Raw genomic sequence first — 10,820 nt, forward strand, 5'->3', positions numbered from 1 at the left:
GCACATATTGATTATGTCTAGATAAAAGCCATGATTGCCATTGATCTATACATAGTTTATGACTTGGCTCTATTTAAATGGTATTGCATTCATCTCTCACAACACTACACTAGAACTCATTACTGGCAAGAAACTATTACAAAGTTTAGTTGTCCATTTCACTGGTATTGATCTATCATAGCACTATACTAGAATTCATTAGTGAGCACATATTGACTATTTTGCTAAACAGATTTGAAACAAATAGTATGTATGTACACACATGTATGTACGTACGTACATATGTATGTATGTATGTGCATATGTATGTACACACATGTATGTACACATGTATACATACTTGATCTATGCATTTCATTGATCTCTCACAACACTATACTAGAACTCATTACTGAGCACATTTTTACTATTTTGCTAAGCATGTATGTATGTATGTGCGTATGTATGTACACACATGTATGTACGCATGTATACAAACTTGATCTATGCATAGTTTAGTCATCCATTTTATTGACATGATTGGCATTGGTCAATATACAGGATAGTTGTTCATTTCATGGGCATTCACACGATTGGCATGTGAAGTAATTCCAGATGGTTAATTGGCTTTGTGTAATGGTATTGCATTAATATGTCACAACACTATATTGGAAATCATTACTGAGCACATTTTTACTATTTTGCTAAGCATGTATGTATGCATGTGTGTGTGTATGTATGTATGTATGTATGTATGTATGTGCGTATGTATGTGCGTATGTATGTATGTACATGCATATGTATGTACACATGTATGTACGTATGTATGTTTGTGCATATGTATGTACGTATGTATACATACTTGATCTATGCATAGTTTAGTCATTCATTTCATTGACATGATTTGCATTGGTCAATACATAGTTTAGTTGTTCATTTCATTGGCATTCACACGATTGGCATGTGAAATAATTTCAGATGGTTAGTTGGCTTTGTTTAATGGTATTGCATTGATCTCTCACAACACGTAGTTTATGATCTTGTAAACATTTGATATAGTTGTTCATTGCATTATTAATTAGAGTTATATTTGAACCATACATACGTGGAATACACAAGGAGTGGCAAATGATGAATGCTCAATTGTAGAACTTGAAAGCATACAGAAATGTGATTTGCTAGATGATTGTATAGTTCATGATTATATCCTATGTTATATCTATAGTCCTAATTTTCTTGCATCTGTTTTTAGTTTTTGTCTTTTTGTCCCTATTTGATTTCCTATGTATGTTCTCGTTGACAAGATTATCAAAAGTATTGAGGATCTCTGGTAGATAATTGTATAGTCATGATTTTGTCCCATGTTATATGTATATTCCTAATTTGCTTGGATATTTTTTTAATTTCTTATTTTTTTTCCACAATTTGGTTTCCTATGTACGTGCTTCTTGACAAGATTGTCAACAGTATTAATAAAGTGTTTTTCTCTTGTATTTTTTTATTGCTCTTGATTTGTTGATATTGCAAGACCACACATGCTGATAAAAAATGAGCTATCTGATGATTTTTACTATGTTTGTAAATGGTCAATATTTCTAATGCCACTCCTTGGTGTATTCCATTAAAAAAAAATCAGGTTTTAATTTTTCAAGCATGTTTAGTTCATATATGCAGGATTGACCATCTAACAATATAGACAGTAATGGGAAGATTGAGCAGCATGAGAGGGTTGCTGTCGAATGTGGGGCATAAGGGCATACATCGTAGATTTCTCAGTGTTTTTGTATTTAACGGTGTGCTGTCGAATGTGGGGCATAAGGACATACATCATGGATTTCTCAATATTTTTGTATTTAACGGTGTGTTTTCACACCACCATTCAAATCATGAATATTGTTCTATCAAGTTAGCAAGTTTTCATATTGTTCATGGATATGTGATCTAGTTAGCAAGTTTTCATAGTGTAGTAATTATGTGAAATTCATTATCAGAATTTCATGATGTTAAAATATGATTTATATGATTAATGATTTTCATGATTTTTTTTTTAAATTGCATGTAAAATCTATATAGCCAAAATTTCACATTTTTTAAGAGCAATTATTGACAAAGCATCATTTTTCTTATTAAAGTTATCATCAAATGTTTAATGTATGTGAATGCAAAATGGTATATTTTTTCCTATATAATATTTCACGTAAAATTTTAGTTGCATATTTTGTTGATTAATTAACTAACTTAATAAATTTATTAAAAGGGAGAGATACATAGAGGGGCAGAGAGTGCGGGATAGGAAGGGGGGACGGAGGGACGGAGGGAGAGAGCGAGAGAGAGAGAGAGAGGAGCTTGTGTGTTCCTGCATCTATAGAAAGGTGTCTGTTGATGTGTGTTTTATGACTCACCAAACAGTAGAACAAAATACTGAAATATCTTATCCTCTCTTGAATATATATTTGTCTATGACCTCATCAAGATCTTCAAATGTCTCCTCCCCAATTGAAAGCATTTTCCAAGTTGAAGATAGCTAGCAAAATCCTTTTGGTCTTTTCCTCCCTCCATAATATCCTTGTGTGCATAAACTCCATTGAAAATGTTCAATGCTAGAATCAAGTGAGTAGGCCCTTTCAAGCTTGGATGGATAATACTCTCCCCTGGCTCTTTATCTGCTAGGAACTTAATGGTTTCATTCTCTTGTTCACTTCATGAAATGGAATACTCTTTCGCAAAATATGGATCCTTAACCTCCTTATCCTTATCATGTTCACCCTGATAGTTATCATTCTTCAGTGAACTCTCTTTGCAAGTTAAGTCAACTAGGTACTTCACTTTTGTCATAGTTTTCACCCAACAGGTAAGGATGCTGCCTTCTACAATTTTTTCTACAGGATCTATATCTAGATCATCAAAAAGCTCCTCTTTCAATATTATTCCTATCAAGCCTGATTCCATATCACAAATTATATGATGATTTTGGACTCTGCAAGCTGTTGCTTGGATGATTTTTTCCACTGATAGGGTCTCTTCATTTTCTCTAGTCAGCAGATGAAATTCCTCATCCTGGGATGGCTCTTTATATGGTGATCTCAAATCCTTAAATCCATTTAACAATTCACTCTTTATGTCAGCAAGGGTTTCTTGCTTTTTATTGGATGTTTATTGCTCCACACTTCTAGCATATTCATCAATATCAAGGGCATTTAACAGATCAGGATATTTTTTGACATGCTTAATAGCCATTTCTTGTGTTTCCTCATCCATATCATCTATATCATGTCCAGCCTCTTCACAATATATGTCCTTAGCCATTTTCTTGGCAAGTTCATATGACTTTGGATGAATTCTAGTATCATCCAATGGATCCATAACATGGTTTCTGGATGCTGCTTGTCCATTTTCTCTAACTCTTTAAAAAATCAATAGCATTTATAAAGACAAGTCGCTTCATAGCCTCTACAGTTGGTTGTTGTAACTATTACCTGCTCAACAGCTTCATACTCTTCATCTGGAGTAAGGAAATGTTCCAATGAATGAAGCTTCAATGATAATATTTCTTTGCCAAGACTACATAATTTTGCAACCATGGCCAATGGATTCTGAAGATACCGACCAAGAGCCACAACACACCTCACAATCCCTCTCTGTGTCGGCAACTGGTCCTAAGAGATGCGAGAATTCTCATATAGTGTAGGCAATAATTCATCTACATAAACAACATTTATTGTGTCCAATCCTTCTGCCAAATCACATGGATGAACACAAACACAAGGAGGGATAGAGGGAGGACACAAACACACACATATTTAGCAGCTAAGTCACAAGGTTCGAGTTTGAGTTCGAGTTCGACAATTATGAAGTTCGGATGAACTTGACAACAAATTCAATTCGATGATAAATTTGTCTTACATAATTTTTCAAAAATATATAATATATATGATCGCAATTTTCAACAATGGGACAAAAAATAACTTTGTACAAATGATTGCAAGTATGATTATTTTTTACTTTTCTTTGCTAATAAATAGAATTAAAATAAAAAATAATAATCATTTTATTTATTCTTGACTAACAAAATAAAACTGTGAATATTCAAGAATAAAAAATAATAATAATGTAGTCTAATTATAAATAAATTAAATCATAAATATTAATACTTTACTCATTATAATTCTTGTGTTTCACTAATAAAATAAGATTTAAAAAATTTACATCAAATTCCAATTCCAATTCGAAAATGACCAACCAAATGCAAGAAAAAGATATTCCCAGTCATATTCCGTTCCAATTCCAATTTCTAAATTGGCAACCAAATGCAGAATATGAATTTGAAAATTCATCTTCCGTGTCAACCAAACGGTCCAATTATCTTCCTAAAATACATAACCAGATTTTCGAAAACCTGGTTATGAGATAACCTGATTATGAGAAAAATTCATCTTCTCCAACCAAACAGGACCTAAGTGATTACATTGGAAGAGTGAAATATAGAGGGTGGTAATGGCAGTTTACTCTGAGTTGTCGGATTGCTCGCATAAGAAGTTGGCGTCTGCGTTTCGATCGCTGCAGTAGAGGCACGGATGCTGCGAGTATTCGTCTCGCTTTAACACCTTCCTCGCGCTCAAAACGAGTTATTTATTTGTTATGCCCCTCGGATGCCCTGCCGACACCTTTTGAATTGCGTTGCTGAATGCCCCAAACGCCTCCTCCAAGTTACCAGATGGGCACGCATCCGCTGATGTCTCGTCCGTTTGACACCCACTCAACAGTATTCCCACGTCTTCGTCTACCGATCCCTCCTCCCCCGTTTTCATGAATTCCCTCGCACCACCAACTTCATTATGAAACTGCTTCTTCACTTTGCAGCTGCTGTGTCTCCCAAACATATCAAACAGGGCCTGCTTTATGTCTCCCGCCTCCAATTCGGCTCGCCCCGTCTTCTCCCTTAACACTTGCAGGATAGACTCCAATGGCAAAAACTTGCTCCTTTCTCTCACTTCTTCTTTAATTTCGGATGTGGAAGAAGTGGCTACAGCCGCGTCAACATGATGAGGACCGATTTGCTCTTTTTCCTTGTCAATGAGGCCTCCACTGTGACACGAGTCGGAGACCATGGTGAATGACGCCGCTTACCCCTTCCGCTACTCCATTCACTATCTCCCTAAAGTCTTCGTCTGCATTAATACATCATCAATAGTCAAATTAGTTGTAGAAAATGAAAGTAGTGATATTGCTATCAGGATTTAACTATGTGATTTCTGAGTCAAATTCATTGACCCATGTTTCATGAGTAGTGATTCAACATGAATCCATCTCTCATGAGAATAAATGGAACACTTAGCACTCATTGGATCTAAGTGATGCTCACAGGGGTGAAGCACCAGGGCTTCCAGGGAGGTCACCCATCCCAGTACTACTCTAGCCTGAGCGCGCTTAACTACGAAGTTTCCTCCATGGTTAAATCCAAAGCTTGCAACCCCATTTGCAATATCACAATTTGACTAGCTGTAGAAATTATCTCCTACTTATCAAAATAAAAGTAGTTTTCACAACCTCATGAGTTGATATAGATTTAACATCATGATGAGTGAAGAGAGAAATTGAAATGAGCGACCTGTGAGGAAGTTGAAATCACATGGGACAATACATTCGTCCTTGTGTTGGATGATTGGGACGATTGTGCCATGGCCGCTGTAGTGGAAGAAGAGCACATCCCCACTCTTGGCCTTGTTCACCATCTCCACCAGAGCCTTGCGGATGTTCTCCCCCGTGGGCTTCTTATGTTCTGACTTCTCTGTAATCGTATCAATCAGAAGCTCAACATTCTCGTTGTGAAACGCAAACCGAGAGAGGAGGGTGCGTTGCATGGCCAGAACGTCGTCCACACAGCCATGCAACTCGTATTCTGTGTTGGGATAATTGCACCCCACCAATACTGCATACTTGCTGCTGCTGCTGCTCGCCATTCTCTTCTCTTCTCTTCTCAAACACAGATCGCACCTTATAATTGCAACTCTTCTCTTTCTGACGATTTCATAATCCATGAGACCAGAGATGTATTTATAATTAACAATGTAATAGAAATATTGAGGGCGTTGCCTTGCAGCTGAATCCAAGTCCAGAAGCATCATCATCTTCGCCATTAATGGAATTCAAAGGAAAGACAAGTGAAAAGGTTGTGGTCCCGATCACAGAAGTTGTTAGAGATGTGCCGTCCACATAAACACACCAAATTTCTATTTGCAGAATTGGAATGGACTCTTAACAACAAATTATATCTAAATGTTCAGTATGAAATACGCGCACCGACTTCTTGTTGTCTTTGCCAGAAGTGAGGTGAATGAAGCGGCACGGCACGCAAATTACCAAGGCCATAGCTGTCCTACCCAATCCGGATTCAAATGGAGGTGTTTTCCACATACCCATAGCCACATTTGCTTCACGCTTCAACATGGTGCTCAGATTATTTAATGACATTTAATTGATGTTTTTCCTATTTCAAGGTTGTATAGTACTAATATTATTGTATTTGATTGGTTCTTTTTTAATTTGAGGTTGTGTAAAGCTAATATTATTGTATTGAATTGTTCAAGATTGTATAGCATAGCGTTAATACTATTTCTTTTATAGTTTAAAGTTTTTGAAGTAGTTGATAGGAGCAAAAAAGATGGGGACTGGCTCTAGAGAACAAAAAGGTTGAGAATTCAATTGAAGTTCACCTCCCAGTTATCTAACCTATTTTTATAGTTCAAAGTTGTTTAGTAGTAATATTATAATATTATCATGTAGGATTGGTTATTTTCTAGTTTAAAGTTGTGTAGGTGTGTGTGTGTGTGTATAGACATACAGACACACTCGCGCGCGCACACACACACACACACACACACACACACATATATATATATAGAAGTTATCATTTGTTAGGAAGAATCATGAATTATTTTATTTTATTTTTAATTTCAAAAATTATTTATTAATAAGGTATATTAATTTTAATTTTTTAGGTTCTCCATAATCTAATTTGGAACTTGTATGATTTATGCATGAAGTGTGTTTATTTTATGCATTATGAAATTATCTTACTACTTTTTATCGATTATTTTGGTATGTATTTTTTATTAATTTAAATGACATATTTATTTTTAGTAAATAAGAGTAGTGATAGGCCTCTTACATATATATAGAAGTTGACAAAAAAATGGTCAAAGAATAACCTATAGGCTTTGAGAGAGATATTTTACAATATAACCAAATATACAAAGGAATGTAAAACATACTAACATGTGAAAAACAACACATTTACCCAATAGGTAACTAAAATTAGAAGTAACAAACTAACCGTGAACTACTATCCAATCATAGCTATCATCTAGACTTTAAGACCTAAGTGTTTAGGGAAAGAAGAAGTATATTCATAAGCCCAATTGAAGAACGTGAATCCAACAGAAGAAGGTAATTACCCAACGGATAACTACAACTAAAATAAAGCATCATTTGAAATAAACTTACATAGCATCACACTTTTCTTTTTTCTATAAATTATTGATCTATCACAGCTAACTTCTAAACCTAAAGGCCTAAAAGAAAAGTCCCAGAAGAAGGATATTCATAAGCCCCAATAAAGGACGTGACTCTAATAGGGGAAGATGGGATAGTAGATAAAATTCGAGGATGATGAACATCATGAGAAATAATATCTTTGGCAACATGAACATATTTAGTTTGACTGGTCAACATTTGAAAATTTAATGAAATGATCCATCTTACCTGCATCAAAGAAAATGGGCAATGTTGGGAACATGGGGAACCAAAGTAAGATATAAAGATTCAAAATGATTTGAATCACTATATTCATTTAGGAATAAATGTAAGATGTAAGAAGTGAGTTAGATTAGTAAGAGAAAAAGGAATCGTGAGGGCCACAAGAACAACTAGAGGCCACAAGAACAACTAGATGTCAAATGCTCCACAAAAAAGAAATATTTGTGTACTAAAAATGTATTCCATCTTATTATGAATCATAGATGTAAAAATTATAATTAAGGCCTTGAGGACTCCATAGAAAAATCTAGGTAATAGTTTATTTTTATGAATTACATATGTTAACTTTCTTTATTGATTGGCTAGACTATTCCATTAAAATCTAAGTAATAGTTTGCTTATATAAACTATATATGTAAAAAGTTATTATTGATTTCTAAAGGACTCTATAAAAAATCTTACCAACATTGTGATCAAGTCAAAATTTCTATTTTACAAACCTTGAAAAGCTAACATGAGGAATTGAATACACAAAATGTTGAAAAAAAGTGATTATTAGGTAATAGTAAAAAATGTGATATAAATAAAGATGCATCTGAATAATTATTAAATAAAATAATTTAAGGTTGGAAATGTGTTAGGATTTTTACAACCAAATGGAATCATACTATTCTTGAGTTTTATTGCCTAGTTGGATTGCATATGTTTCATGAATCCACCAATGGATACAATTATAGGATATGATGTTAAACTATTTACTTTTTTTAATGTAGTTGATTAGAACAAACAAAAATTAGTTAAAAAAATATGAACCATATATTTTAGTTGTAAACTAGTAGAAATAAAAGTCATGGCTTAGGGATGTAAATTAATAAATTAATTAAAAAGTCTTTATACTTTTCATTCAATGAAATAAAGAATAAGATCCAACATTAGTACCAAAAGAGAGCTATATGTTATATGTGATTATTTCCTTTTTGGTGTTTGATATGATTATATATTGTTGAAGTGAAATTACAAGAACTAGTTGAAGTGTTACAAAATTGAATGATTCACCATAAACAAGTAGAAACAAATCAAAACACTAACTTGCACTTATAGATCTAGAAATGATACTTTCATATAAATTTTAGTGTAAAAATGTTGATCACTTATGATAGGTTCCCCATGATCTAAAGTCACTTCCATAAATTTAAAACTTTGAATTCTATACCAAGATTCTATTTAGATCTCTTCCTCTGAAATTTATCCATAAAGTGTTGATCAGGTGAACTTATTGGCTTAGTGCATAATTTTTACATGTTCAAAGTATGGAAATATATGTCTCATTATATAATGTATAAATCAATAATTTTAACCCACTGAACAAGAATTTTATACATAGAGAGGTAATAGAATTTGCATAGGGGCATGACTAAGTCAAACCTTAGATAGATGTTAATTTTCATTACAACAATGATTGGTTAGAAAAGAGTGCTTATCCATAGTAAATTAAATCTAAATCTAACATTGACATGGTATTACCTTTGACATGTAAATGATAATGATACAACACTAATCTAGCTATGTTGGCATCAATCACTATTGTGTTGGCATAAATAATTATTTGTGAAAGATATCAGTTATGTGGATTGATATATTTTTTGTTATCAATAGATTTTACTAGTCCATATATTTTTGTTATGTAAGGATTAACTATAATTAATATACATACAAATATTCTCATCATATACATGAATTTATATCATTTTGGAATTATCACAATAATTAAATTAGTATTGTAGGTTTAGATTAAATAATATAAATTAGTTGAATAGTTAGGTGATGGGAAGTTATTCCTGTAGTTAGTTTCATAAGGGAAATAATGGCTTTAAATAGCCTTATTATTGAATTGTAAGATCATGGAATTACATCGAATGAAAATACAATTTCTTTGTTTTTACAATGACTATTTATCTTTCTCCTTAATTTTCCTTCATATCAAACATTTCTCACTCATTTTGTTATGTTTTTTCTAAAACCATTATTGTCTTTATTTTGATATCAGAGTATCAATGTGAATAGGCATAAAAATGGTTCAATAAAGAAGCCATGAAAATGATATGAGTTATATGGGTGAAAGCACATATCTGTGTCACCTTTGGGGCCAACTATGGTGATCCAGCTAAAATTAGTCTAACCAAATGTGCTTCAGTTTGACTAGTTTTTACCATATCTGTGTTGTGTCAACTAGGTGCTATAGGGTGCATACATGCACAAGGGACTTTCGATCAGAACCCTTTTAGTCAGACCTAATTTGGTCTGATCAATTTTGCCTAGGAACCCCTAAAACCATATAAACTCAAAAATGGCCATTGTTGGCTCATTTGAATGCAAGAATTTCAATGACTACAGAGTGGTGAGGGGGCTACAAGAGTAATCCAGCCAAAATAGGTATGTTAGCATACTTTTTTTATAATAAAAAATATTTATGTAAATTGTTTAATGTTTTCTTAGTAGTATAATAGTTTCATGGTAATGTTTTTAATATTTTAATGTTTTAAATAGTTAAAATAGTTTTTTTAATGTTCAAGTATTTTAAATATAGTGTACTATTTTTAACAAATAGATGAGTAATATTTTGTTTTAAACTATTTTATTTTGTAATATATGTCTAAAATTTTGTGTAATATTAGAAAAATTAGAAAATGTTTGAAACTTTAGAAAATTTTAGTAAACTTCTGAAAATATTTAAAAAATTAGAAATTGTTAGTAAAATTAGATAATATTTTAAAATATTATTTCATTATTGTTAGAAGAATTAAAAAATTAGCTCATTATTATTAGAAAAATTTAGAGAAAATAATAGAAATTATTTACTTTGTTAATGTTAGAAAATATTAAAAAATTATAGAGAAACTTTAGAAAATACTACATGAAACATTAGAAAACTCAAAAAATGTAGAAAATACTAGAAAACTTTATAGCTAACTAAAACTGTAACATTGAACCTAGTGAAACTATAATTAAAACCCTCACATTGAACCAAATTAAACTCTAATTGAAACCTTCACATTGAACAAAATTAAACTCTAACTATTACATTG

General features: G+C 32.5%; 1 pseudogene across 1 annotated transcript; it reads right to left on the bottom strand.

The window, feature by feature from the left end:
• Positions 1-4,389: 4,389 nt before the first annotated feature.
• On the bottom strand, positions 4,390-6,194 carry LOC149570388 (metacaspase-9-like; annotated as a pseudogene). Its single transcript, XR_016361803.1, has 2 exons — positions 5,588-6,194; positions 4,390-5,147 (listed from the first exon to the last, which is right to left on the bottom strand). The product of XR_016361803.1 is annotated as a metacaspase-9-like (transcript).
• Between the last annotated feature and the right edge of the window lie 4,626 nt (positions 6,195-10,820).

This window comes from Cupressus sempervirens, chromosome 3, assembly GCF_028749045.1.
Source record: "Cupressus sempervirens isolate cs-2001-9-10 chromosome 3, ASM2874904v1, whole genome shotgun sequence".
Classification (NCBI taxonomy): domain Eukaryota; kingdom Viridiplantae; phylum Streptophyta; class Pinopsida; order Cupressales; family Cupressaceae; genus Cupressus; species Cupressus sempervirens.